The sequence below is a fragment of the Protobothrops mucrosquamatus genome, unplaced genomic scaffold, assembly GCF_001527695.2.
Source record: "Protobothrops mucrosquamatus isolate PMUCROS unplaced genomic scaffold, P.Mucros_1.0 scaffold1132, whole genome shotgun sequence".
Lineage (NCBI taxonomy): Eukaryota > Metazoa > Chordata > Lepidosauria > Squamata > Viperidae > Protobothrops > Protobothrops mucrosquamatus.
Window position 1 is genome coordinate 372,025 of NW_015387350.1, and position 12,687 is coordinate 384,711.

At 41.1% G+C, this 12,687-nt stretch overlaps 1 pseudogene; it reads right to left on the reverse strand.

Moving 5' to 3' along the window:
* LOC107291464 overlaps positions 1-2,256 on the reverse strand; it is a 4,225-nt pseudogene extending 1,969 nt beyond the window's left edge.
* Between the last annotated feature and the right edge of the window lie 10,431 nt (positions 2,257-12,687).

A 12,687-nucleotide genomic window follows, 5' to 3' on the forward strand; every position in this document is an offset into this window, starting at 1 on the left:
TTAATAGAAATGTACTACCTGAGTTCTAGCCTAATCAGGAGCCAAAGAAAACACGTCTCTTCAGGGCTGAGACCAAAAAGAAACTGGGCATGCTCAGACCCTGAAGGGGCGTGGCGACTTTGATTGTTTGGTCTGATTGGGCTAGAGGACAATTAACACCCACACGTGGAGTCTACATTCCTCCCTTTGCTGGAGAATTGTGATCCAAAACTTTTGGCTGTGGAACAATGATTATAGTACTGTGATTATTTGGACTGTGATTATAGTACTGTGATTAATGTAGGAGATGACCAGGCTGAATCTGAGGAAGGGATCAAACGCATCATCAGTCATGAGTTCCTTCTCACCCACAAGAGATTTAAGCCCAGCTCACTGTGAATTCCTTATTTACTGCCAAATTCTTTAACCTTTATGTTATGTTTCTAGTTCGGTGAGGCATTGACGAGGCCAAACAACAACTCTTTATCCAGTTCCCAACAGAAGCAGCCCAAACTGCTGCTTAACCACTATTTATACAGCTCACCACTAGGTGGCAGCCAATAGAATTAAAGCAGTATTTCCCGTTTAAATACAATTAACATATAGACAGTCAGTCTGGAGCTTAAACAGGTGCAGCCGTTTGACCATTTCCAACAGTTTCCAAGTAATTAACCTAATACATAACACCCCTTCCCCCTAGATAGTTCATAATAACAAATATTGAACATAGTCCTGTAAATATTTTGGTGGCCTTCTTGACCATTTTGAGTGCCTCGGCACCACAGTAGGCTCCGGTCTAATAGCTTGCCTGCCAAGCTGGGTAGACTGGGGCTTTGGGACCCATTTACTATGGGTAGCCCTGAGTCTTTGTGGCTGGTCTGTCCAGGTAGACCCGAGCCAGTGTCCATAGGTGGAACAGTTTTCACCGGGCTGGGAATCAGAGCCGACTGCCAGAATTGCTCAGTGGGTGCAGTCTCTGTGTTCAGGGCCAACTCACTGTCTGCTAATGCCCCTCTCCTGAGAGTCTCGCCCTCACTCGAAGACTCCGATGCACAGCTGCTGTTGGGCTCCCCCTGGATTTGGCTTTCACAAGAGTCATGAGCCAGCTGGTTCGCTAGCCTCCTGCGCAGTTTGCCGATATGCCTGTGTATCACTTGACCGTCTTCCAGGACCACTTCATAAGAGAGTGGCCCTGACACCTTACCAACCACAGCTACCACCCACTTTGCCCCTTGCCCATAGTTTCGAGCCCAAACTGGGTCGCCAACTTGCAATCTCCTCGGTAGCGTTGGCTGTGCTGATTCCAATGCAACTCGGTCTGGATGCAGACGATCCAGCTTAGTGATTAAGCGACGTCCCCATCTTAATTCTGCCAGGCTTCTGCTTGTGGAAGTGCAGGGAGTCATGTGTTGGCAGAGTAAGAAGTCTGCCAGTCTATGCTGCCAGTTGCCGGTTACAATCCTTTTAAAGGATTCTTTGGTCGTTCGGACCATGCGTTCTGCTTGGCCATTAGAGGCTGGGTGAAAAGGTGCCGAAGTGGCATACCTGATCATATTAGCCCTTAAAAAGGACTGGAATTCTGCAGCAGTAAATTGAGCCCCATTGTCTGAGACTATCACGTTGGGCAACCCGTGCGTTGCAAAGATCCTATGCAGTTCCTGGATGGTCCTGGCAGTAGTTATAGTTGGGACAGGTGCGACCTCTAACCACTTAGAGTGACTGTCCACCACAATAAGGAACGGCTGTCCCTGAAAGGGGTCTGCAAAATTGATGTGGATTCTTGACCACGGGGCTTCTGTGGCTTCCCATCGATGGACGGGGGTTTGTGGCATTTCTGGCTGGGATTGCTGGCAAATGTAGCAGCTGTGTACTTGGGCCTCAATATCTTTATCTAACCTTGGCCACCATAAGTAGCTTCTTGCGAGTGCCTTCATCCAGACTATTCCCGGATGTCCCTCATGCAGAGACTATAGTACTGGGCCTCAAGGAGTGTGGGACTATGACCCAACTCCCCCACAAAATGCAGCCTTTGTGAGCTGAAAGCTCGTCCTCCTTCCTACTGAAACTCTGAAAGCTAGGTCCCGGACTTATGTCTGGCCATCCTGTGAGCACCCAATTCAACATGTGGCTTGGTGTCTTGTCTGAAGCTGTTTCGGCAGCCATGTCCCTTGTGTTAAGGGGAGACTCCGGCAAATCCTGGATAGCAAGAATGTGAGCCGCTAGAGCGGGGTCTGGCTCTAAGTGTGGCAGGGGCAGTCTTGCTAAGGCCATCTGCATGGCCCATTTCCCTGCCCGGTTTGTGAATGAGACTGTAATTATAAGCTGAAAGAAAAACGGACCACCTCAGCATCCTTGGAGATAGAATCTGAGGTGTTTGTTTGTCCATCATGAACAGACCCAGGAGTGACTTGTGGTCTGTAAAGACCATGATTGGACGACCATACAAATAGTCATGAAATTTCTTGACACCAGCCATGATTGCCAATACCTCTTTATTTGGGCATAGTTGCATTCTGCCGAGGACAGAGTCCTTGAATAATAAGCTATGGGAGCTTGGCTCCCATCAGCCATTAAATGGCTCAATACAGCCCCTACCCCATATGGAGATGCACCACAGGTGATGCAAATGGGTAGCTGTTCATTGAAATGCACCAGCACCGAGTTTGAAGACAGCAGTGATTTGACTGCTGAAAAACTTTTCTCGTGGACACTGGTCCACTGCCACTGTGCATGTTTATCCAAGAGCCAGTGTAATGACTCTGCCACTGCAGCCTAAGTATAGTTTGAGCTTCTGCCATGGCATCGTCCATGGGCAGTTGCTGGTAGGCTTGAGCCAAATCCAATTTGTCAAATATGCGACCTCCCTGTAGTGACACCAAAATGTGGCTGACTACAGGCACCGGATATGAATGTTGTTGAAGTGCTCTATTAATAGTGCACTTATAATCCACGCATATGTGCACCTCCCCATTGGCCTTAAGTAGCGTAACTATGGGGGTTTCCCACCTACTGCTGTCTACTGGCTGCAACACACCTTGTTGCACCAGCTTGTCCAGCTCTGCATCGATTTTGGTTTTGAGGGCAAAAGGCATTCTATGAGGCTTGATCCTTACTGGGGTTACAGTAGGATCGAGGTGGAGGGTAATTGGAGGACCCTTGTACTTCCCTAATTCATGGCTGAACACATCAGCAAACTCTTGGCAAACTAACAACAGGTCTGCTGCTTGCGTTCTGTGTATGCCAGTCATGTGGATGCCCAATGCATCAAACTAGTCTAGCCCGATGAGGCTTGTGCAGTGGTCCTCAACTACAACGACGTCCAGGGGACCCTCAAACTCTTTGAATTGCAGTTTGAGTGTGGCTTCTCCTTTAACTGCTATGCGGGAGTTTTGGAAATCAGTTAACAGGAGATTCGACAGCTTGAGTTTGACTCGTTTGCCGCTGCGACTGCAAATGTGGTTAAAAGTTCCTTGGTAAATTATAGACAGGGCTGACCCCCCCCCATGTTGCATGGGACTCCATAAAGCTTGACTCTGAGTCTTAGCTTCTCCTTCATGGGGCGATGGGCACCTGTTCTAAACAGCTCCTTCTGCTAGCACAAAAGCCAACTCTGTGTTGCCCCAGGGCCCTGGTACCTTTCTTGAGAAATTCTTCTTGTGGAATGTCCCTCTGGCGACCTTTACAGACAGCGGCGATGTGGACTTGCTTGCTGCACACCCGGCACGTTGCTGTGTGGAACCTGCACTCTGAGCGTCTATGTCGGCCTCCCACAGCCCATACATCGAGTGAAGGGAACTTCCTTGTCAAGTGGCCGTTGAACTCTTGCTGGTGGCTTTTGCAGCAGATTGATTTCTTGGTCCATGTTGGGGACCTCGCCTCTTCCTGTGTTCTCGTAGTGGACAGTTTCTGGGCTGGGAGTGTTCTTGGAGGGCCGTAAGGCTTTTACAGCTCCCCCGGCGGCTTCTTTGGCCATGATTTCCTTTAGGGCGTCTTGGAATGACAAAGTCTCTTTCGCGAACAACTTCTGCTGAAGATTCCTGTTCCTCAACCCGCAAACTAAACGGTCTCTTAGTCTCTCTTCGAGGTCTTGGAAATTGCAGAGCTGGGACGCCTGTCATAGGGCAGCTGTGAACTCAGCAGCAGACTTGCTTGGTTGTTGCTCCCTTTGTTTGAAGGCATGTCTCCAGGCAATGACTGAGAGCTTCGGCTCAAAATGCTCCTTGAGCATTTTCTTGAGCTCAGCGTAGGTGACCGATTCAAGTGTGGCTGGTGCGACCAGGTTTTCGGCGATATCGAACATTGCCTGGCCACACATGCACAGCAGTGTTGCAGCGTTTAAGCCATCTTCGCTAACTTGGCTAGCTCTCAGGTAGTTCTCAACACGTGAAATGTAAGAGCTCCACCTCTCGGGATGCGACATGTCGAATTCCGACAATTTTCCGAGCTTGGCCATGGTGAGTTGTCTCCAATCTCGCAATGCCTTGTGCTGCTAAGGCTTCTGTTGTTGTCCTAGGGATGGGTCCCCCAGGGTGTTGGCCTCCAGCATTGCTTGCTGGCAGGCAGAGGGGGGAATGTAGTTCCTACCAGGGCGCTGCGGCCTGGTCTACCCCTAGTGACTTCTGGCTCTTTCTTGTTTAGCAGCATATCCCATCCTCATCGCCACTGTTATGTTTCTAGTTCGGTGAGGCATTGATGAGGCGAATGGTGCAAACAACAACTCTTTAGCCAGTTCCCAACAGAAGCAGTCCAAACTGTTACTTAACCACTATTTATACAGCTCACCACTAGGCGGCAGCCAATAGAATTAAAGCAGTATTTCCCGCTTAAAGACAAGATAATTAACATGTAGACAGTCAGTCTGGAGCTTAAACAGGTGCAGCCGTTTGACCGTTTCCAACAGTTTCCAAGTAATTAACCTCAATACATAACACTTTAGTAGTTCAGATTCTTGTAGAAAGCTTAAGCTTGTAATAAATCTTTATACCCATTTGAAATGCCTGGAACTTCTGATTTCCCTGGTGCTGGCAATTAGTAGATTTCCAGGGAAAAAAGTGACTTTTAAAAAATATTCTGGGAGGAATTTTTTTTATATTTATAAGAGATTTCAGTATGTTAATGCATGGTAGTTACTTTCAAGAGCATCTGTGGGTCCAGGAGGTTTTTTGGTTTTTTTTAAATAGAGATGGTGGTTGTTACTGTATCTCAAAACTGTATCCCTTTTTATAAATGTGTGTTGCATATTGTGTCCTCTAATTTTATAAAACATAACTTTCATCATCCCCTACCAGCAATAATGTCCAAAGGAGACATCTGACTGGGAAAGACTGAACAAGATGTAAACTATTTTAAATATTTCTAGACAACTGCAACTGGTGTTGCCAAATTGAATGGAGCCACTCACTTTTGGACTTCAGCCTCAAATATGCCAATCAGAGTCTTGACCTGAACAAAGTTGTGTGAGGGTGAGGGAATAGGCTGTCCTGAACCAAGCCACACTAAAAGCAGAATGTAAACTGGAGAAGAGATGCATGGCATATTTATATAATTGCTATATTTATGTGCAGCATAATGTACAGATGAAAACCTTGACCTTCTTCTGCAATAGAATTAGTATGATTTCCTCTACGTGTGTACAGGCTGGATCTAAATATAAAATCCTGCTTTGCTCTCTGCATTGCTGAAAAATGAATATCAGTTTATGTTCCTGTTCTTTAACAATTTATAAAGAATGTAGGTTACTTCACCTTCAGTCATGGTACACTGAATATCCTTTGCTGAGACAGTGAAAGGTTCAGTAAACAGCTAGTTGTCATTCTTCTCTTCTTTAAAACTAGAGATTTATCCTTTATATTCCAAAAATAGGTTTTCACATTTGCTGAGTTACATTAGTGTTAATATTTTAAGAGCATATCATTCCAAGAAATAATTATCATTATAGACTCTTCCATTTTCATAGCCTCCCATTGATTATTTCTTATGAATTTAGCAGATTCTAAAATAATATTCAGAGAATAGAGAATAAAATGTTTACCATAAAAAGCACACTTCAACCTAATGTTTTCTAGAACTTTGTACCTATTCATTTATTTTAAGATTCACCGTAAGCATATAGGTACAAGGTTTGTTCAGTATAATATGTAAAATTATAGAACTGAAATGAAGTCTAGAAAAGTTTCTGAAACTAAATTTAATGTTATTAACTTTGCAAAAAAAATTCAAATATTGGAAACATAAATTAACAATAATAAATAATATACTGTTAATGCAGTTACTTATCTCATGATTCTTTCTAATTCCATTATTTCTGACTGTTCCAAGGAATAGCATGGACAGCAAACAAAAATGTAAGAGAATGCATATTTAAAGGTTACAGAGACATTTCATTAAGAAGCAGCTAAGGATGTTTTTAACACACATTGTTTAAAACAAACCTTTAACCTCACACATTTTTTTTCAGTGCTAGAAAACTGTGGTTTCTATACAAATCTAGTATGTCAGTTAAGGTTTAGCAGTTTGCTGTCCAAAGGTTTTAATTCATTGGTCTGAAAGACATCAATGGCAAACACTCAAAGTTAAGTGATTTTTTTCTTTTCTTTTTTAATTAAAGTTGACTAATTAAAAAAAACCCCAAACATGTGAGACCTTATGCAAGGACAGCTAAGATTTTTATGGAAGATTTGTCTTGAGTTCTTTTAAAACTCTGGTTGAGATCATTAAAATCTTGAGAATGAACACTCTTATGACATTGGGTGTGATTTGGGATTTGGGAATGGAGCCATTGTAGAAAAGTTGCCATCTTTGAGCTGGGTTTCTCTGACAAGAAAGAGGGCATCAGACTGATTTTTTAAAAAAAAAACTCGAGGAGAAAACTGTCATGATGAATTAGGCATTATGCTTCTTCTTGGCACCAGGAACAAAACTTAGCCAAATTCTCCCCCTTCTGCACCCCCTGGATATGTTTACCTGACACTAGAGCATTATTCAGTCTCTGCAACATGAGCATTTGATGGACAATACAGGCAAGATATTTAAGCTTCATTTGCTTTTGAAGCCTTTTTTTTTTTTAAAGAAATACCTTTACTGGCATTTTCAGCAATGTAATTTTCTAAAAATAAGTGGCAAAAATGGTTATTTTTCTCAAGGGATTTTGCAGGTCATATACATTCAGACAGTGAGATAGAAAAGGAGGGAGGAAGAGAGGTGAGGAAATCAAATTAGAGTACACAGTCTGTCCCTTTAGCGTAATAAATGATTTTGTGACATTTATTAGAATAAGGGGAGAAGTGGGAGAAGAGGAAACTTCCAGAATTAATGCTGATTATTCACTACGGAAGAACAACTAGTTTCATAGCAATTGAAGGATTAGTGAATTCACACAGTAATCCTTTTTATAAGTGCACATTCAAAGCATTTTCTCTTGCTGAGTGAACAAAGGAATAATAACCTCCAAGGCCATTTCTTGTAATAAATGACACAAGCACATTTGCATTTGTCATCTCCTACAACACCTTTAATGTGGCTCTATTATCATAATGGCTCACATGAGTTGCCCAGGAGACCTCACTATCCACTATCCTTCAAGCTTGTATTTATCTTCCATGGAGCAAAAACTAAAAAAAATAAAAAATAAAACATTTGAACATGAAAAAGTCATAAAGTAGATAGTAAAATGAAGTACTCCCACATGGTGTTCCCCATACTGTTAAATAATCAATGAGAATCTTTTGTAGTTTATGCCAGAGTTTCTCAAACTGGATTCCATGAGAACTTGATGGGGTTCAGTGAAAGACCACGGAGGAAAAAAAAAAAGATGATTTGAATGCAGCCAGTTTTTTTTAGCACCAAAGGGATATTTTTCAAATAACTTTAACATGTTTAGACTTCAACTTCCAGAATTCCACAGACAGCATACTGTACATGCCAGCTGGGAAATTCTGAGAGTTAAATACCATATTTCTTAAAGTTGCTGAAGTTGAGGAGTACTGCATTACATCATATCATTCATCTCCCAGGACTCCATTAGCCAAAAGAGGCTGGATGAACATATGAAGTGAAGCAATGTGACAGCTTTGCTTCATTCTTTGGAAGTGAAGGGGGTCTTCCTTTGTACAACAACTTCAAAAGACTGCTTTGCTCAAAGAAGTATTGTTGATGCAAAGCGTCCATTTAAAGCTTCAAATAATTCTAATGATAATCAGAAATGTCAGTTCTTGACTGTGAAATATTTCCACATGTGAGGATTCTCTATACTAGGAACAACCAACCAGTGATCCTAGGATTGTATGTCCAAAGTTACTCTGAATTGCAGTTTTAATACAATTCAAGCATGGGAAATGCACAAACTCACTGCATTTAATCAAATTTAGTTATAGCTTTAATTATACTTTAATGTAATTAAGCTATTTAACTTGAAACAAGGTCATTTTTGCCCCAATTCCACCCACTTTGTGATTAGGGCCTGCTCTCTTATTTGAAGTATGGCCCTTGGCATGCCTAAACCTAAATTTCCATGTCCAAACCTAAATTTTGTCCACTAGTGAAATAATGTTGTGTTCATTATATCAACCTAGTGCCTTCTAGATCTTTAGGAGTATATTGTTGGCCACTAGCTTTGACCAACAACAATGCTACTCTGTACTTTTAGTAGAACAACTTTCTAAGATTTCAACACAGACAGGTTTTTCTCAGCACAATTACTCAGGTTTTTTTAACTATGGGACATGCCAAGTATTGGATATAAATACTTCATGTTAAGTTTTGCACTTTATCAACCATATGCTTTTTGAAATGCCCAGAACCTCTTGTTCATTTCCCACAGTCCCATCTTCAATCGTTTTAAAAGTAGGAGGTGGAGTACACCTCATTATAACCATCAAGAATTCCTGACTATCCAAATTGTCAGTTGGTTCCCCATAATAGAAAATCAAATTAATAAAAGCAATAAGGTCTTCATGGAAACACATAGATCCCCAGTTTATTATGATACAAGATAACATGGATACAGTTAATTAACTATATTTAAGTTTAAGATGAAAGTTTGCAGGCATACTTGTGTGGATCATAAAGACATATTGTATGGATCATAAAAAAACAGACCAACACTTACAAAAAGAAAAATACTTGTAATATGTAGTAGTCAAACAGTGCTCATTCTTAAGATCATAGATGTCTACATGTCTAGATTCCTTCCATATGCTGTATTCAACAAATAGGTATATAGCTATTGTTATTTGATGGCTAAATTCAATGGCTCTGCATAATTGAATAACCTGCAAAAAAGTAAACCAGCTAATGTCATTGGCAACTAATCTGTTTCACTTTATTAAATAAACAGAAAGAAGCTACTAGAATAAGAATATTCTGTAAGAGACATGGAAAAGAGAAGATAGAATTCCTGAGTCTTAGAGATAAACTTTCTCTCACAATAGGAAGAAAAAAAGAAAATCAGCAAGCTCTGTAAGAGCAGATAAACAATTATTCTCTATTCATACCATTGAAGTCACAGCTGCCAATTCTTTACCTGGTGTTGGTTTTCATGTGCATTGAATTCTTCCCAAGAATCTATGATGTTGTAATGTATCAGTATAATATATGTGCAGATACAAGCAGTGTGGTCTTTTGCAATTGTCAGATGGAAATTTTGTCAATGTGTAGATTTTCTAAATGCCATTTGAGACCTTTTGGTATGGCACACAGAGTGCCAATAATCACTGGGACCACAATGGCCAATTTATGCCATAATCTTTCAATTTCAGTTTACAGGTCTTGATATTTTGTTATCTCCAATTCTCCAAGTCATTATTAGTGAATTTCTATCAGCTCCTCCTTGTCCAGTCTAGTTTGGATGTGGATTTTGTCTTTTTATTCTCTAAAGGAGAGTGATTAGTGGCAATCAGGCAGCATGAACTACTAGAAACAACCAAATTAAATGGTCACTGAAGTGACTTTTATTTCATTTAATGACTCAAGCAAATAGAGAACTTCTAAATGACTGCTTCTGGTGTGCAGCTTTAATTCTGCCTCAATGCTCATTGTATTGCAGAAGATAATCAAGCATTCAGTATATCACCCTGCTCTAAGCTTGTAAAGTTTATGAACTGTGTGGCCTGTGTTTGAGTTTGGGTTTGTGTAACTTTGCTTGTGCATTGCTTGATACCTTTTACAAAAGCAGGAAAACTCCACACTTGCCAAGCTAGATACTTTCTGAAAGCTGTGTCAACCCTTTCAAGATGAACAAACAGCAAATCTTCTCCTTTGAGTCTTCTTACTTTCCCAATCAATTAGTTCAGCCTTCCTTAACCCACAGTCTTTCATTCACATTGGGGCTACAACTCTAGAATTCCTAATCTGTAATGACTGACATCTAAGAATTAAGGGAGTTCTCTGAAATATACCAAGAGGGAAAAGTTATAGCCTGTCAAAAGGTTAACTCACTTGGGCAGATTAATATTTTCTTTTTCAAGAAGAATTTAGAATTTCAGACATTTTGATGGACTGATTTGTTTTGCTGTTTTCTTTTCCCTGAATTATTAAATAAGAGGCAAATTTGATGTTGCCAGCTAAATTAGCATTTGCAGGTCAGATACCGAAAAAGGTGAACTTGAAAGAAGATGCCAGAATAGTAATCAAAATTCAATTCTTACAGCATCTGAGAGATTTCTCATGGCCTACCTGTGGTGAGCAAAAATAGCAATAAGGAAGGCATAGCCCAATATCAGCTATGGGCTATGCTGTGTCTTATCTAATCATTTCTTAGGAAGAATCTCTCCTGCCCCCATTTTCCATGTACCATTGCAGAGATATAATAAAGAAAATAACACATAGGTAGACCACAGGGAATCCACCTAGAAAGCAGCTGTTTTGCCTTGCTAAGCTGCTTAGCAGCAAGACAGAAGCGGGTAACAATTTATTAAGGTCAAAGCACAAAACTTTGTGGCTTGTGCTTGGAAAGAAAATGGCACACTGCTCTGGAAAGCAGATTAGGAAGAGCTAGTTTATTTAAGCAATCTCCTCCTGGTGTTAACTAAAAAAAAGCAGGTCAGTAATGGGATCATTGATATGCTGAGCAGCTCTGGCAAATAGCCCATGTAAATTACAGAAATCTGAAATAAAATTTAAAATCTCTAAAGATTTTTCACAAATGATTCTATATCTCTTTGGATCAATGCTTATTTGATAAGATAGGGACAACCTTGTTTGAACTGTAATCTTTCCAAAGCAAAGAATTGTTTTTCACCCAAAAAAAAAAAAAAAGCTGGAACCACTGTTAAATGAACAGTGGGTAATTTGCTCTACATTCTGAGTTCCTTCTGGAAATAATATGTTTTTCTGGAATTGGAAACCACATGATGTAATCGCTTCTTCATTTATTCTCCCTTCCTTAAAATTTGGAACAAAACTGATGCTAATTTTAGTAGCAAAATGTTCTTATTTCTCTGCCTGTACAAATGTGAGTTGTGCACCTGTGGCCCTGTTTTAGGTGATGAAAATAAAATCTTCCCAAAAGCTGCTGTGCGACCTTGAGGCAATATTTCATGGATAAAATGGTTCAAATTCAATCTGGTCAGTATTCTATGTGGGCAGAATTAGAGAAGGGAACTGGGGCAACCTTTTGTGTGGTTACCTGGAAATCATTTAGGTTTGATGAGTCTGAAGATATAGATAGTGTGATCTATGGCATGATCTCCACTACTAGTTTTAGACTCACATCCCTGATTTCTTTGGGAAAAATAGGAATACATTTGAAGTTGTATCCAGGAAAGAGTCAATATCTCTGTAAGGAAAGGGGTTAGTGCACAATCTTTGGAAGGAAGAGATTGTATATTTCCTCCTGGTGAAGCTCTCCTTGGATTTGACCAGTTGTAACCAATATCACCCAGTCTCCAATCTTCCTTTTTAGGCAATGTTTTTCAGACTGGTAAGCTGCAACAACTACATAATTCTGTAGAGGAATGTATTATCTGGACTAATTTCAGGTAGAATTGAGACCTGGTTAAGGGAAAGAGGCTGCACTGGTAACTCTAATGCAGTGGTTCTCAACCTTTTTAATGCCATGACCCCAACCGGTCGTAAGTCGAGGACTAAACCGGTCATAAGTCGAGGACTACCCAACCAGTCGTAAGTCAAGGACTTTCCCTGCCCGGGAGCACCGCGCATGCGTGGTTCCGCCCCCTGCGCCGGCCGAGGCGTAGCTGGCAAGCGGCAGAGATGGAGCAGGCCGACCACTAGCTGGCCCAGCCCAAGGGAGGTAAGGCACCCACCGGAAAAGGGGAAAAAAATGGCAGACAAAAAAAATGGCAGACAAAAAAAATGGCGGACAGCCTTGCTTGGCGACCCCCGTGAAATGGTCGATCGACCCCAAATGGGGTTCCAACCCACAGGTTGAGAACCACTGCTCTAATGGATGATCATCTCATAAGATTGCTACTGGGAGAAAAATAGGAAGTAGGAGTACTATTTATGTTTCCCACCTGGAACATAAAGACAGAATAAAAATCTAATCATCATTATAATTGTCATCAACTACATTAAGAACTAGATTTTAGATTTCTTGAAGCCTTTGACCACGGTAACCTCCTGGATTATCTGTGATGGTTGGAAGCACAGTTTAGCAGTGATAGTACTCCTTCTCTGGGATGATGATCTCTCTGTTAATTGTTCAATTGGTCCTGAACATGGAATGCTTTTGCAGACACTCATTCACTGCAA